General features: G+C 46.7%; 1 protein-coding gene and 1 long non-coding RNA gene across 4 annotated transcripts in view; one reads left to right on the forward strand and one right to left on the reverse strand.

Moving 5' to 3' along the window:
* Positions 1–14765, reverse strand: part of LOC146020145 (uncharacterized) — a 55668-nt gene that overhangs the window by 35057 nt on the left and 5846 nt on the right. The window lies entirely within an intron of this gene.
* The window catches only part of CCNF (cyclin F), a 71306-nt gene continuing 60332 nt past the window's right edge, over positions 3792–14765 (forward strand). Inside the window, exon 1 of the mRNA XM_083153016.1 lies at positions 3792–3931. The gene's annotated coding sequence lies outside the window, so the exon portion shown is untranslated. The remainder of the gene's footprint in view (positions 3932–14765) is intronic.

A 14765-nucleotide genomic window follows, 5' to 3' on the forward strand; every position in this document is an offset into this window, starting at 1 on the left:
CTGGCAGCCGCTGCATCCTTGTAATATACTACACAGTGCAGATAGGGATGGTAGTCTGTGCCATTCTGCCCCAACTCAGCCAATGACCTTTTTGAGAATACAGAGTTGGATTCAGCTGCGTACACTGTTGTGCAAAAGTCACTTTCCGCACAACCGCACATGCACACACGCCAGAGCGCATGTGTGCGAATCCTCAATAATGCGACCACAGTGTGAGGGAAAATGAGAAGCAGCTAAGCGGCTTTGCAGGTTCGCTGTCTGGACAACACAGGTGTGAAGGGACCGTTTGCGAGGGGGGCAACAGTGGCTGTGTGGCGGCAAACACAGCCGCTGCGGCCCGAAACATGGCCGCTTGGCGACTGCCTTCGCAGTCACCAAGCTAGGGGGTTACGTTCAATACACGACTGCTTTGCTGTATAGCGATGCACATGCATAATTGCACTGCAACCGCAAAAAAACCACGGTCACATCGTGTGAAGGGACCCAGCAGGCCCCTCCACATTGTTTTAAGAATCTTTGCAAAACTACAACTGAAGCTGAATTAGGTCCATATTACAATAACTGTAGCTATGAATACAGGTGATACACAGTAATCCATAAGATGCCATGTAAGTACAAAACTGGCCTAGCATATTAAAGGGCTTAGGGCAGAGGAACCCCAAATAAAAGCAGCATTAAATGAAAGAACTTTTTTTTTTTTAACTAAGGTGGGGGCTTTAAAAGTTAGATGTTCCATGGAAGTGTCTTGAAAAGCAGGGGGATGGAAACCAATGAGGGTCGGAGAGGTTCCGGAGGATCATAAGGAGAGAAGCCGTGTACTTAAAAGAATGAACTGCCATTTTGTGAACATGATTTTGGCTTAAAGGCCGTGAATGAATCCTGAAGGTTGGCTGGAGGTTCAGCAGAAAGAATTGAGCAAGGCAGCTGTAAATAATCTGCACTAGGAGGGTGACGGGATATAGGGTAGCAGCCAGGAGATGATTAGAGGAAGGATGGTGGGGGGTTTAGGGAACATTTACATAGAGAACAAGTGGCCAAGGGTCATAGTGGCCTACTGAATGGAGGGTTTATGGGAGATGTGATGCTTGTTTGACAAGGGGACCTTGTAACAGTGAAGAATAGGTTTGTATAGAAGAAAGGCTGTCACGTGACTGTAATCCGTGGCGCTCTTTCCATCAAGGCTGTCATTACTGGTACTGGTAAGCCTGATTCAGATGTGGTTGGAGGAGGCGTCACTGCTTACTTGGAAGCAGCAGCGGTGCTCAGATATGGTAAAGCAGCAGGAGATGTCTGATAGAATAGAAACCTCCTACATAGATTTGTGATCCAGTGGTGCATCCATGGGTTCAGCACCACCTGGGGAACCATTCACCGGCTGCCTGACCCATGAGGGCACACAAGCCGGCCAATGCAGCTCCCACCAGGAGGCCGGGAAATCTCCTATACTCCGCACTCCACCAACATGGAGAAGACAACCGTTCTGCTTCCATAGATGCAGGATCCATACTGCCCATGTGCCGAACATCTCTACTTTCGCATCAACGGCATCGGAATCTGATCTAAATCAATGTGACCATGACACAACGTACATCTATAGTATGTATCAGACACCACCTACTGCATTATTATTAATATTATTATTAACCTCTATTTATGTAACAACCCTTTCCTCTCTGTTACTACATCACTGGTTGATGTTATCATATACTTTATATTTTAGTATGTTCTTACCTGTGTGGTTAGCAGAGGTGGATTTCACCTGTGGGTTGCAACGGTCAACTGTTGGTAGATTTTCAAGGACCGGTTTGGCCAGCCCTGATCTAGAACTTAACCTTGGGGATGCTTAAGCATTCCAACAGGGAGCAGCGCAAGAAAACTCCTGATCCAGTATAACATGGTAATATACATACACTGTAGCTTAGTTAATAATACTTATATCAAAGTGAAATCATGGTTAATATCAGAATAACTACATAGGAATTGAAAATATAAAAATCTATAACTTCACTCAGTGGTTTTTAACCTCAACCTTCCAGTACCCCCAACAGGTCATGATTTCAGGATCTCTATCTGTGAAAGCAGGAAAGATAATTACGGACCCAGCTAAATAGAGTAAAAGGAGGTTGGTTTTGCCATGTAAATGATTGTCGTTTTAAAAATATGCACAAACTTACACCAAGTCACGCACAGCCTGCACCTGACAGGCTATTACATTTCACCCTAACTGTGGGTGGCAATTGTACTGGATTTGAGAACTCCTGGCTTAGCTACCGGTAATTGGCAAGATCTGTAAGAAGCTACTAGTGGTGACCATTGATAAGACCACCAACGATCATCAGTGGTTTTAAACCACTTGACATAAACCATTAATTGTAAGCCATGCATGTGATAAACTTGGTGCCTGTGCATGCCCAAAGTGCATTTATGTTTCATCATTGGGCTCAGCCATACATAGTACAACATCAGTAAATGTCCATAGATGGCAAACCACTCTGTATCGACCTATGATATCCCATTCCCTTCCAAGTTCTCTTTAAACTCCTTACCACCACCTACAAGGCTCTCTCCTCCTCCACCGCTCCTTACCTCTCTTCACTGATCTCTATCCACACTCCCTCCCGTCCTCTTCGCTCCATCGCTGACCGCCGACTGACCTCTCACCTAATCACCTCCTCCCACTCCCGTGTCCAAGACTTCTCTCGCGCTGCCCCCCTGCACTGGAACAACCTCCCACCACCCATCAGGCTTTCTGATTCCCTTACCTCCTTCAAGTGCTCCCTCAAAACCCACTTTTTTCGACTAGCCTATCCCTCCTCCTAACCTCTTTTGATCCTCCTATCCTGCCTCCGTTCCCATCCGTTCCTACTTTCCTATTGTTTTTTTGTTCGTCCACCCACCTCCTTTTAGTATGTTAACTCTTATGAGTAGGGCCCTCCTTCCTCACTTACTCACCCTACCTCTTTACCTCACCTGTGCTCCTGTCCTGTTCTTCCCTTCCTCTACTTCATCCTCAGTCTCCTCGACAATCTTGACACCTACTTCTGAACTGATGCTGATTTTAGTTCTACCAGCTATACCCCTATTTATACTGTATTTTTCAACACACCCTGTACGTTACCTTGTAATTTGTTTTTTGTTTGATATGTATGGCGCTGCGGACACTTTGTGGCACCTTATAAATAAACGTACTACTACTACTACTACCTATGACCATTGGTGCTTGCCTAACCTGGGATGGTTGATGACCAACCCTAGTAGATAGTGCATATCATCACTTCCTCATTCATCTATATTCAAGTCCCCAGTCTTCACTACTGAGTAGGGATGGCCAACAAAGGGTTCAATGTTCATGGACGAACCACCAATTGGCATTAGATGCATCAGATTCTTGTTACCTCCACTGTGGGACAGGAAAGGCTAACCTGAGAAGGGGGCTGAGCTATTTAAAGGGGCTAAGGCAGAACTAAGCGCTGTGTCCCTGAACCGTGAAAAACATACATTGCCACAACACTGCCATCGAGAGCAGAGACCTCGACCATCAAAGTGAAAACCACCGACCATTTTGTAGCACACATCAATGGTTGCCAACCATTTATGCTTGATGGTCTAACCTACCGTTGAGCCTATTTTCTCTGGTTCTGTGGTGATCACATTCCAGCATTAGTAACAGAAAGGTAATGTAGTAGGCTTAGCGTATCGCTGTTTGTCACTGTACTACTCTCCCCATCTACAGGTAGTGTTAGCAGTATCGTTGTCATTGCCAGCAATGAGGAGCCAGAAAAACCTTTCCAGGTGCATCGAGGCTTCTAGGCTTTGCTGAGCCCTTTCTGGAATGAAGAGCAGATGGCGCCATCATAAATGTGCATTGGTTAACAGCCTGTCACTGGCAGTAGTGGCCCCCAGGAGTTCGGCAGAGGACACCACTGGACAGGTAAGTAATGTTAAATACTGGCAGCATATTTGCACCTATCACTATGGTACTAAAAAAAATATGCCACTAGTACTATTACATAGTTAAATGGAATCCCTTTGTGCCTATAGTTTTGCACATCGATCTGTATATAGGATAACTGGAATATTATCCTATAAATATATATAGTGGCTGTAAATATATAATATTGTTTCATTGCATGGATTCTGTGATCTGGTTAGCAGGAAATATTCCAGAACCTATATACTGTGTAAAGCATCTCCATGCAGTGAATTTATACCAGAGAGGAAATAGATGCTTGTGTGACATACCCATACCTGCACTGAGACACCTGCAGACACATACACGCCGCATGTCTGTCACTACCAGGTAATATCGAGGAAATCCTCCTGTCTCTCTCCACCAAGGGCTGAGATTCATGAAAAAGTTCCCTGGATGTCTGTCTGTCTGCCTGTCCTTCCGTCACTCTGTCCCCATCAGACCCACCACCCACTGAGAACACCTGCGGCAGGAACATCCGTGCTGTCCAGCGTGAGATCATTTGTAAAACCTGGTAGGGGCTGTAGTGCCGGCTACATTTAAATATATCTATTAACCCATTGATGGCTAATGATAACATCAACAAACTAAATGCATTTGCACTTAGCGGGGCCTACAAATGGGGCGATTTCGGGGTATTATATAAGCGATCTCACTAAATCGCATAGAAAATGCACATTTCTGCACATGTGCATACGCTGGGTGCAAGCGGTCACGGCAAACTTTGCCGTCCTGTTAGCACCCACCAGTCGGGGTGGTGGGAAGGAAATGTGCCCATGGGAACGCCTAGCATTACATGGGTGTTCCCATGTAAATTAGGCAGCGACGTGGCTGCCAGGGGCAGGCAGCTGACATCACCGGATGTCAGCTGCCCGTCCTTTTCCCATACAGGCAACGAACGATTGATTTGGTCTCCACACCCAAGGCTGCAGATAGATGTTTATACCAAAACCATTTGCAGCCGTGCAGGGAACTCGGCTAATGAGGAAGGGGGTGGAGGTGGGCGGGTGGCTGTACGAGCGGTGGGTGGTGGTAAAACCACATGCATCGCTGTGAATTTCGCAGCGCTGCGTGTGGACTACGATAAGGTCCTATGTCTTACAGTCATTTTTCAATGTGTGTTTTATCCCTTGATTTCAATCAATTTAAAATTGCTGGAGATTCGCCCTTTAGTAAATATTACCCCAACTATTAAAAATGGACTAGCAAATTCCCTTGTAATATATAAAATTTAATATCAAGACCATCAAAACATTGTTCATGAAAAGCACTTTCATAATAGAGGAGAGAATTTGTGGATTTGACAATTATCAATAGAGCAGAAGGGAAGACATCTATAAACTAAATAATAAGTACACATATAGTTCTGCACACACTCAAAGCATACAGCATATGGTTCACAGGCGCACACCAATTTTATGATGTATAAATATTCGGCAGCACACGGCAGGAAAACATAAACACACAGCGGGGCTCAAAGCAGCTTAAACACAAACTCACAGCAGGACACACACCTTTCACTCAGCAAGCTGTGATTAGCATAACAAAGTACCCTTGGAGAGCAGCTCCCAGTGAGGACAGATTGGTCACACAGGATTAAACAAGAAGCTCATCTCTATGTGCCCATGCCAAGGGAACCACAGGGCCAGAAACCCTTCACCTGCCAAGGGAACCACAAGGACAGAAACCCTTCACCTGCCAGGGGAACCACAGGGCAAGAAACCCTTCATCTGCCAGGGGAACCAAAGGACCACAAGCCTTACATTTGTCCGCATAACCAAAGGGCCATAAAATCTTTACTTTCCATGGGAACCACAGGGCCAGAAACCCTTCACCTGCCAAAAGGGGAACCACAAGGACAGAAACCCTTCACCTGCCAGGGGAACCACAGGGCAAGAAACCCTTCATCTGCCAGGGGAACCAAAGGACCACAAGCCTTACATTTGTCTGCATAACCAATGGGCCATAAAATCTTTACTTTCCATGGGAACCACAGGGCCAGAAACCTTTCACCTGCCAAGGGAACCACAAGGCCAGAAACCCTTCACATGCCAGGGGAAGCACAGGGCCAGAAACTCTTCACCTGCCAGCAGAAGCAAAGGGCCAGAAACCATTCACCTGCCAAGGGAACCACAAGGCCAGAAACCCTTCACCTGCCAAGGGAACCACAGGGCCTGAAACCCTTCACCTGCCAAGGGAACCACAGGGCAAGAAACCCTTCACCTGCCAAGGGAACCACAGGGCAAGAAACCCTTCACCTGCCAGGGGAAGCACTGGGCCAGAAACCCTTCACCTGCCAGCGGAAGCACAGGGCCAGACACCATTCACCTGCCAAGGGAACCACAGGGCCAGAAACCTTTCATCTGCCAAGGGAACCACAAGTCCAGAAACCCTTCACCTGCCAAGGGAGGCACAAGGCCAGAAACCCTTCACCTGCCAAGGGAGGCACAAGGCCAGAAACCCTTCACCTGACAAGGGAACCACAGGGCCAGAAACCTTTCACCTGCCAAGGGAACCACAAGGCCAGAAACCCTTCACATGCCAGGGGAAGCACAGGGCCAGAAACTCTTCACCTGCCAGCAGAAGCAAAGGGTCAGAAACCATTCACCTGCCAAGGGAACCACAAGGCCAGAAACCCTTCACCTGCCAAGGGAACCACAGGGCCTGAAACCCTTCACCTGCCAAGGGAACCACAGGGCAAGAAACCCTTCACCTGCCAAGGGAACCACAGGGCAAGAAACCCTTCACCTGCCAGGGGAAGCACTGGGCCAGAAACCCTTCACCTGCCAGCGGAAGCACAGGGCCAGACACCATTCACCTGCCAAGGGAACCACAGGGCCAGAAACCTTTCATCTGCCAAGGGAACCACAAGTCCAGAAACCCTTCACCTGCCAAGGGAGGCACAAGGCCAGAAACCCTTCACCTGACAAGGGAACCACAGGGCCTGAAACCCTTCACCTGCCAAGGGAACCACAGGGAAAGAAACCCTTCAGCTGCCAGGGTAAGCAAAGGGCCACAAACCTTACATTTGTCTGTATAACCAAAGGGACATAATCCCTTCACTTTCCAAGGGAACCACAGGGCCAGAAGCCCTTCACCTGCCAGGGGAACCACAGTGACTGAAACCCTTCATCTGTCAAGGGAACCACCGGCACAGAAACACTTCACCTGCCAGTGGAACCACAGGGCCACAAACCTTACATTTGTCTGCATAACCAAAGGGTCATAAACCCTTCACTTGCCAAGGGAACAACAGGGCCAGAAGCCCTTCATCTGCCAAGGAAACTACAGGGCTACAAACCTTACATTTGTCGGCATAACCAGAGGGCCATAAACCCAGTGGGCAGGGGAAGCCAGGGAAACCACAGGGCCACCAACTCTGCACATTCTAAGGAAATCACAGCACCAGAAACCCTTCACCTGCCAGCAGGAGCGAATTTAGGGGTCAGGCCGCCCCTAGGCACAATTTTTTGGCTGCCCCCCCCCCCCTATTTTAATGTAATCATTATTAAGGTATGAGTCCTAACTTGCCAGTATACTGTAACAGTAAAATGAGATAAAACCTTTTTCAATAATTTATATATATATATATATATATGTATATATATGTATATAAATATATATAATATATACACACATATATATATATATATATATATATTTATAGATTTCATACAAATTTAACTATAGCCCACCTCATAACATTGCTAACTGTATCTATGGAGGACCCGGAGGGAAGGTGGCCGGGAGTCTGTGTCTCAGTCAGTCTCCTCAGACACTGACTGACTGAGCATAGGATGAGCTCAGCTGCTTTCCACGCCCATTGGATACACAGCAGCCAATAGGCTGTGTGTATACAGTAGCCAATGGGCGCTGGAGGCAGTGAGCCTGAGCAAATCAGCTCACTCAACGAAGACGCAGGGGGACCCTTGGATACAGGCAGCCGCCGCCGGTGATATACTGTGTGCATGGAAGAGCGGAAGGGTCAGTGGCGGCGCCGCTTGTCACTTGCCGCTTCCCACCCGCTTTGCCATGCTGCTATTTAAAAGAATGGCAGCCTGCTGTGCCGCCCTTGATTGGTGCTGCCCTGAGGCCCGTGCCTCACAGGCCTAGGCACAAATCCGGCCCTGCCTGCCAGGGGAACCACAGGGCAACTAACCTTACATTTATCTGGGTAACCAAAGGGCCAGAAACTCTTCACCTCCAATGGGAAAAAAGGGCCACATATGTTTCCCATGCCAGGGAAATATGGGGCCAGAAACCCTTTACCTGCCCAGAGAACAATGAGGCCAGAACCCTTCACCTGCTCAGAGAACAATGGGGCCAGAACTCTTCACCTGCTCAAAGAACAATGAGGCCAGAACTCTTCACCTGCTCAGAGAACAATGGGGCCAGAAACCCTTCACCTGCCAGTGGAGGAAGCACAGGAAAAAAACACTTTACCTGTGAAGGTAAATGTATGGTGCTGGCAGAAAGTTAATATCCTAATAGTATTGTGTATCATTTTTTTTATAGTGCTAAGGTGCAGTAACCAATACCAACCAATCTGCTGATAGTTAGACAATGATACTGTATGGTTAGATGCATATTTACTCCACTGTCCCACTAACTAAATAGATGTCTCCTCTCTGCACAACAGGGCTAACTTAATGCCCTTCTCTTGGCATGGGTACTAGTGGTGAAAATGGTAGAAAGGTGAGGACCACCCTAGAGTGGACATATTGTAATTTGGTGTTACCCAGAAGCACAATGTACAAATAGATAGCCTTTTTTCTGCAGCCTGTAAGGGGCTAATGAGGGGTGCTGCCTTGCCCCTAAACACCTCATGCATCTGCTGCCAGTCCAGCACAATGGCATCCCCTGTGAGATGGGAAAGTGGGTGGTGTGCTGCCAGGCTGTATTACTCCCTATGCCACACACTGGGGGGGCTGGCACCAACCCCCCAACACCCTCTCATTCTTTTCAGACCCATATTAGCATATGAATGTGACTGTCACCCAGCTCTGTCACCAAATGTCAGCGGGAGATTAAAAGATACTGGGACACAAGGGGGGCTCTGGCTATAGAATAGAGACAGGGGAATGTGAAAAGAAGAAACAGTTATAAAATGGAATTGCTAACAAATAGAATCCAGGACATAAAGGAGATAAAGATCACAAATTAAAAAAAAAAAAGTGAAAAAAGGAGAATAATGTATCAGATGGAGGGAGAAAAAAAATAGAGACATAAAAAAAAAAGAAAGAGATAAATGTTGCCAGTGAGAAGTAAATTAAGAAGAGGGAGGACAGGAAAGAGTTTGTAGCCTACAAGGAGTCAGAATTTAGGAACAAGGAAGGCTTCGGCCACTTATTGTGTATGAACGTATAAAAACAACCACTGACTTCTTATATATACCGTATATATATATATATATATATATATATATATATATATATATATATATATATATATAACACAATACTCCACGACGCGCTTAGCAAACAGATGAACTTTCTTTTAACAATATATACTGAGGCTGCTATACCACAATGTTACCCGAGGGCCGGGTAACTTACATACAACATACTCTTCCCAAATGTGGTTAAGCGCCCTTTACTCTCTTTGCAGTCTACTCTCCTTCCTTGCAAGAGATAGAGGTCCCTGAGAGAGACTGTAACAGGCCGAGCTCTTTTAAGAACAAACTAATCTCTACCAGTGCAATTGGTGTAATAATTGTTCACCGACATCGCATCTCCTAATTGTGTCAATAAGAAATTTAATATTCGGACTGTATACAATCCCCTGATGAAGTCTTAGGACGAAACGCATTGGGATTCTGTTGTACGGCCAGACGGTCAATCAAACTTTGAAGATTTTAATAAATTGTTATCTTGGAGAAATGACATATGGACTATCAATTGAGTAAAGGGCGCTGAACCACATTTGGGAAGTGTATGTGTGTATATATATATATATATATATATATATATAGAGGTTGGGGGGCAGCGGCACTCAGAAATGATGACAAAACAGCAGAGGGTGGTGGGTGACCAACGTTTCAAGGTCCGTGGACCTCTTTATCAAGGTGCTGGTGAGATAGTTCTCATCAGCACCTTATCGTTCTCACCAGCACCTTGATAAAGAGGTCCACGGACCTTGAAACGTTGGTCACCCACCACCCTCTGCTGTTTTGTCATCATTTCTGAGTGCCACCGCCCCCCGACCTCTATCAATACTGGGATACGCATCACGCCATTCCCATCAGGAAGGCACCGGATTCATTACACGGCTTTTTCAGCATCCATATCCAGGAGTGCCACCCCATGTACTATATATATATATATATATATATATATATATATATATATATATATATATATATATATATATATATATATATGTATATGTAAGCTGTTTTGATAAAAGCCTGAGGGCTGAAACGTCAACTTAACCATTGTCTGGCTATGAGTTGTTTGTTATTGAACCAGTCCCGAGTGACGCAGTCTTCTCCTATTATATATATATATATATATATATATAATATATTTGGCTACATGTGTGTCAATAATCCTGAGAGTGTGTGTGTATAACGCTGGACAGGGTCACACATGAAACTCCACCCCCCACCCAGCCTTATACACCCACACCACACATAATACACACACACACATGTAGCCTAATATATAAGAGATAATACACACATATTGGCCCCTGCCTGCCTGCACTACACCCCCTGCAATACCACACACCTATAATACTCACAGACACATGTAGCTCAGCCAGCATCGATGGGGGCGGAAGGGAGTGCAGTGAATAAATTAAGTCTGCGTAGCTGCAGATCTGTGGTGCTGACATAGCAGCCTCTGGCAGCCAGGGGGAGCAGCTCTGCCTCCTCTCAGGCTGACCTCGAGTCGCAGACAGAGTCACATGGTCACAGCCTGAGAGGAGAGAAGCAATATGCAGCTGTGACTCGGCAGAGCTGCCTCCTCCCTTATAGTAAAGCTCTGGGCTGGCTGTAGCTCCTCTCAGGCATTTCCAATCTGCCGCTGGCCGGGTGAAGCAAGACTGCCCTGTGAGTGTCAGACGCCACAGGTATGTCACATGTGGGAGGGGGATGCCAGCAAGTCTGGGGAAGGAGGGGGAGAGGAGGAGGTTGTCTATAATAACTTAGGGGGGGGGGGGGGGTGCACAAGGCAGCAGCAACCCAACCCCCCCCCCCCCCCCCCCCGCCGGCCTGCACACCCCACCGTCCTGCACACACACACACACACACACACCCTGCCTGAACACAGCAGCAGCAGCAACCGGCTCCCCACACCCCCCCCCCCCCCCCGGCCTGCACACCCCACCGTCCTGCACACCCACCCCTGGCACACACACACCCCCGCCTGCACACAGCAGCAAGGTCACCGGGCAGACACACACAGGTGTACTCATTACTCACTGACACACTTCCCAGGTCACTAGGCAAACACACAGGTGTACTCATTACTCACTGACACACTTCCCAGGTCACCAGGCAAACACACAGGTGTACTCATTACTCACTGACACCCTTCCCAGGTCACCGGGCAAACACACAGGTGTACTCATTACTCACTGACACACTTCCCAGGTCACTGCGCAGACACACAAGTGTACTCATTACTCACTAATATACTACCCAGGTCACAGCGCAGACACACAAGTGTACTCATCACTCACTGACCCACTTCCCAGGTCACAGCGCAGACACACAGGTGTACTCATTACTCACTGACACTTCCCAGATCACAGTGCAGACACACAGGTGTACTCATTACTCACTAACATACTTCCCAGGTCACCGCGCAGACACACAGGTGTACTCATTACTCACTTACATACTTCCCAGGTCACCGCGCAGACACACAGGTGTACTCATTACTCACTGACACACTTCCCAGGTCACAGCGCAGACACACAGGTGTACTCATTACTCACTAACATACTTCCCAGGTCACCGCGCAGACACACAGGTGTAATTACTCACGGACACTTCCCAGGTTACAGCGCAGACACAGGTGTACTCATTACTCACTAACATACTTTCCAGGTCACAGCACAGACACACAGGTGTACTCATTACTCACTGACACACTTCCCAGATCACCTCGCAGACACACAGGTGTACTCATTACTCACTGACACACTACCCTCATCACTGCGCAGACACACAGGTGTACTCATTACTCACTGACACTTCCCAGGTCACCACGCAGACACACAGATGTACTCATTACTCACTGACACTTCCCAGGTCACCACACAGACACACAGGTGTACTCATTACTCACTGACACACTTCCCAGGTCACCACGCAGACACACCACCAAAATCCCTAACCCAACACACCCCTTCCCGCCAACACCATCCGCCCCACCCAAAATTAAACACATTCATCCACAAATAACAAACATAATTCACATTAAAATATATTTATAATTTTAATGGGGCGCAGCCCCTTACGACGGTGTGAAGAGCGATGAAACACCTAGTATATATATATATATATATATATATATATATATATATAGTGTATACATTATAAAAAAAAACATTTATGTCAGTGTTAGGAATAGGTTTGGGGCCTGATTCAGAACTGTTTGCTGGGATGCAAATTCCCGATTGCTTATCAGATGACCGCGCATGCACACGGTACGTGGTACACAGTGCGCATGCGCGAGCCACTCGACCAAAGGCAGCAAGCCAAGGATAGCATCCGCTCACTGCTTGCTTGGTGATTGGCACCCTGTGGGCGTTTGGGGGTATGCCGCAAGCATTTTCTGGGCATCCTCCAGACGTCATTGGTGGTCTCCTTCTACCATCGCAGTGCCGAGTGAGTACTGGCTTACTCAGCGCTGCGAGCTGGGAAAAACATCATTCAATGGTGAATGATTTTCCCTGTGTGCACGGCTGCGAACGTGGGGAAGTGAGGAGAGCAGGGGGGCGTGCGTTCATCGGGGCGGCAGTTACCTGCTCTCTGGGCTATGAACACTAGCAGCCCAGCGAGCAGGTCTGAATCAGAACCTTGGTGCATAATGTGTGGCCAGGATGCTTCAGGGCATCATCATTGTGTAATACTTAATCTAACTCTTTTTAGCACCTACACTACTTTTTGCTAATGTAACACTTTTTAGCACCTGAACAACTACCTCTTACCTCAGTAACACTTTAGCACGGAGCTGCCACTTCTTATTAATGTACAAATTCTAATGGCGTTACACATGCTTTAGTAGTGGCCTTGGTGGCCATCTTGGTAAAGGGAAAGAAGCACACTAGTGGCCTTGGTCATATGGGTTGTACTTGTACTTGCCCTCTCACAGTTTTCTAGATGGCACCACACTTGCTTTAGTAGTGGCCTTGGTGGCCATCTTGGCATAGGGAAAGAAGCACACTAGTGGCCTTGGTCATATGGGTTGTACTTGTACTTGCCCTCTCACAGTTTTCTAGATGGCACCACACTTGCTTTAGTAGTGGCCTTGGTGGCCATCTTGGTATAGGGAAAAAAAGCTTCCCTGGAGGAGTGGCAACGTGAAGTCTGCACAGTATTGCAGTCCCCTTTCAGCACCCTCGTTGCTAAAAACTTTTCCACATCACACATGAGCTCTCAGCCAATCAGCGGCCGTCCAGTCTTTTGAATAGGATGGTTTCTATTCTCCCGCCGCTACCCTGGTCCCCACGTTGAGCGGGAGAATAGAAACCATCCTATTCAAAAGACTGGGCGGCCGATGATTGGCCGCCCAAGATTTGGAGAAGGTCCTACAATCGTGAATGGGAGTGAGTAATAATTGCGGATGAGAAACACAGATCTGGTGCAGAGCAGAGAGGTTGGTTTGGGTGATATTTTGAGATGAGAGAAAAGATGTATGTTGGTATAGTTTGGTGAGTAATTTTATATTGAATACAGTAAAATACAGGTAACCAATAGAGGGACTGAGAAAGCAGATCAGTAAACAGTGAATGTCAAGCGAATGGCAGCACGGATGGTGTAATGGTTAGCATTACTGCCTCACAGCGCTGAGGTCATGGGTTCGATTCCCACCATGGCTCTAACTGTGAGGAGTTTGTATATTCTCCCCGTACTTGCGTGGGTTTCCTCCGGGTACTCCGGTTTCCTCCCACAATCCAAAAATATACTGGTAGGTTAATTGGCTCACAACAAAATTAACACTACAATGTCTGTGTGCGTGTAAATGTGGTAGGGAATATAGATTGTAAACTCCACTGGGGCAGGGACTGATGTGAATGTTCAAATATTCTCTGTAAAGCGCTGCGGAATATGTGTGCGCTATATAAGAAACTGGTAATAAATAAATAAGCGAGGAAGATAAACCCCGTAGCTGTGTTCAGACTGGATTGTAGTGGTGAGAGTCTGTTCTCTGTAAGACCAGTAAGAAAATGATTGCAATAATCAATGCGGGAGATAATAAGTAGATTAGAGTAAGGTATAGATTACACTGTGTAAGGTATGGACAACTTTCCATTTTGTTTTTTTTAGTTGTATGTAACATAATTTTTAGACAGATTGAATGTGGGGAAGAAATGACAGTTCAGAGTAGTGGATGACACCTAGGCAGCGAGATTGTGGGGAAAGAGGTTGGAAACTACCATGGGCTGGCAGAAATATAATTAAATATATATATATATCTCCTCTATATATAATTAAAATTATATATAAACCCTGTTCAAACCCATCATGATTAATAATCTTGCTTGTCACTAATTAAACGTTAATTTGTTACATAGCACATATTGTGCATAATCTCTCCCGGCCCGGCTATATATGCACATATAT

Source organism: Crinia signifera, chromosome 7, assembly GCF_055691185.1.
Source record: "Crinia signifera chromosome 7, ASM5569118v1, whole genome shotgun sequence".
NCBI lineage: Eukaryota > Metazoa > Chordata > Amphibia > Anura > Myobatrachidae > Crinia > Crinia signifera.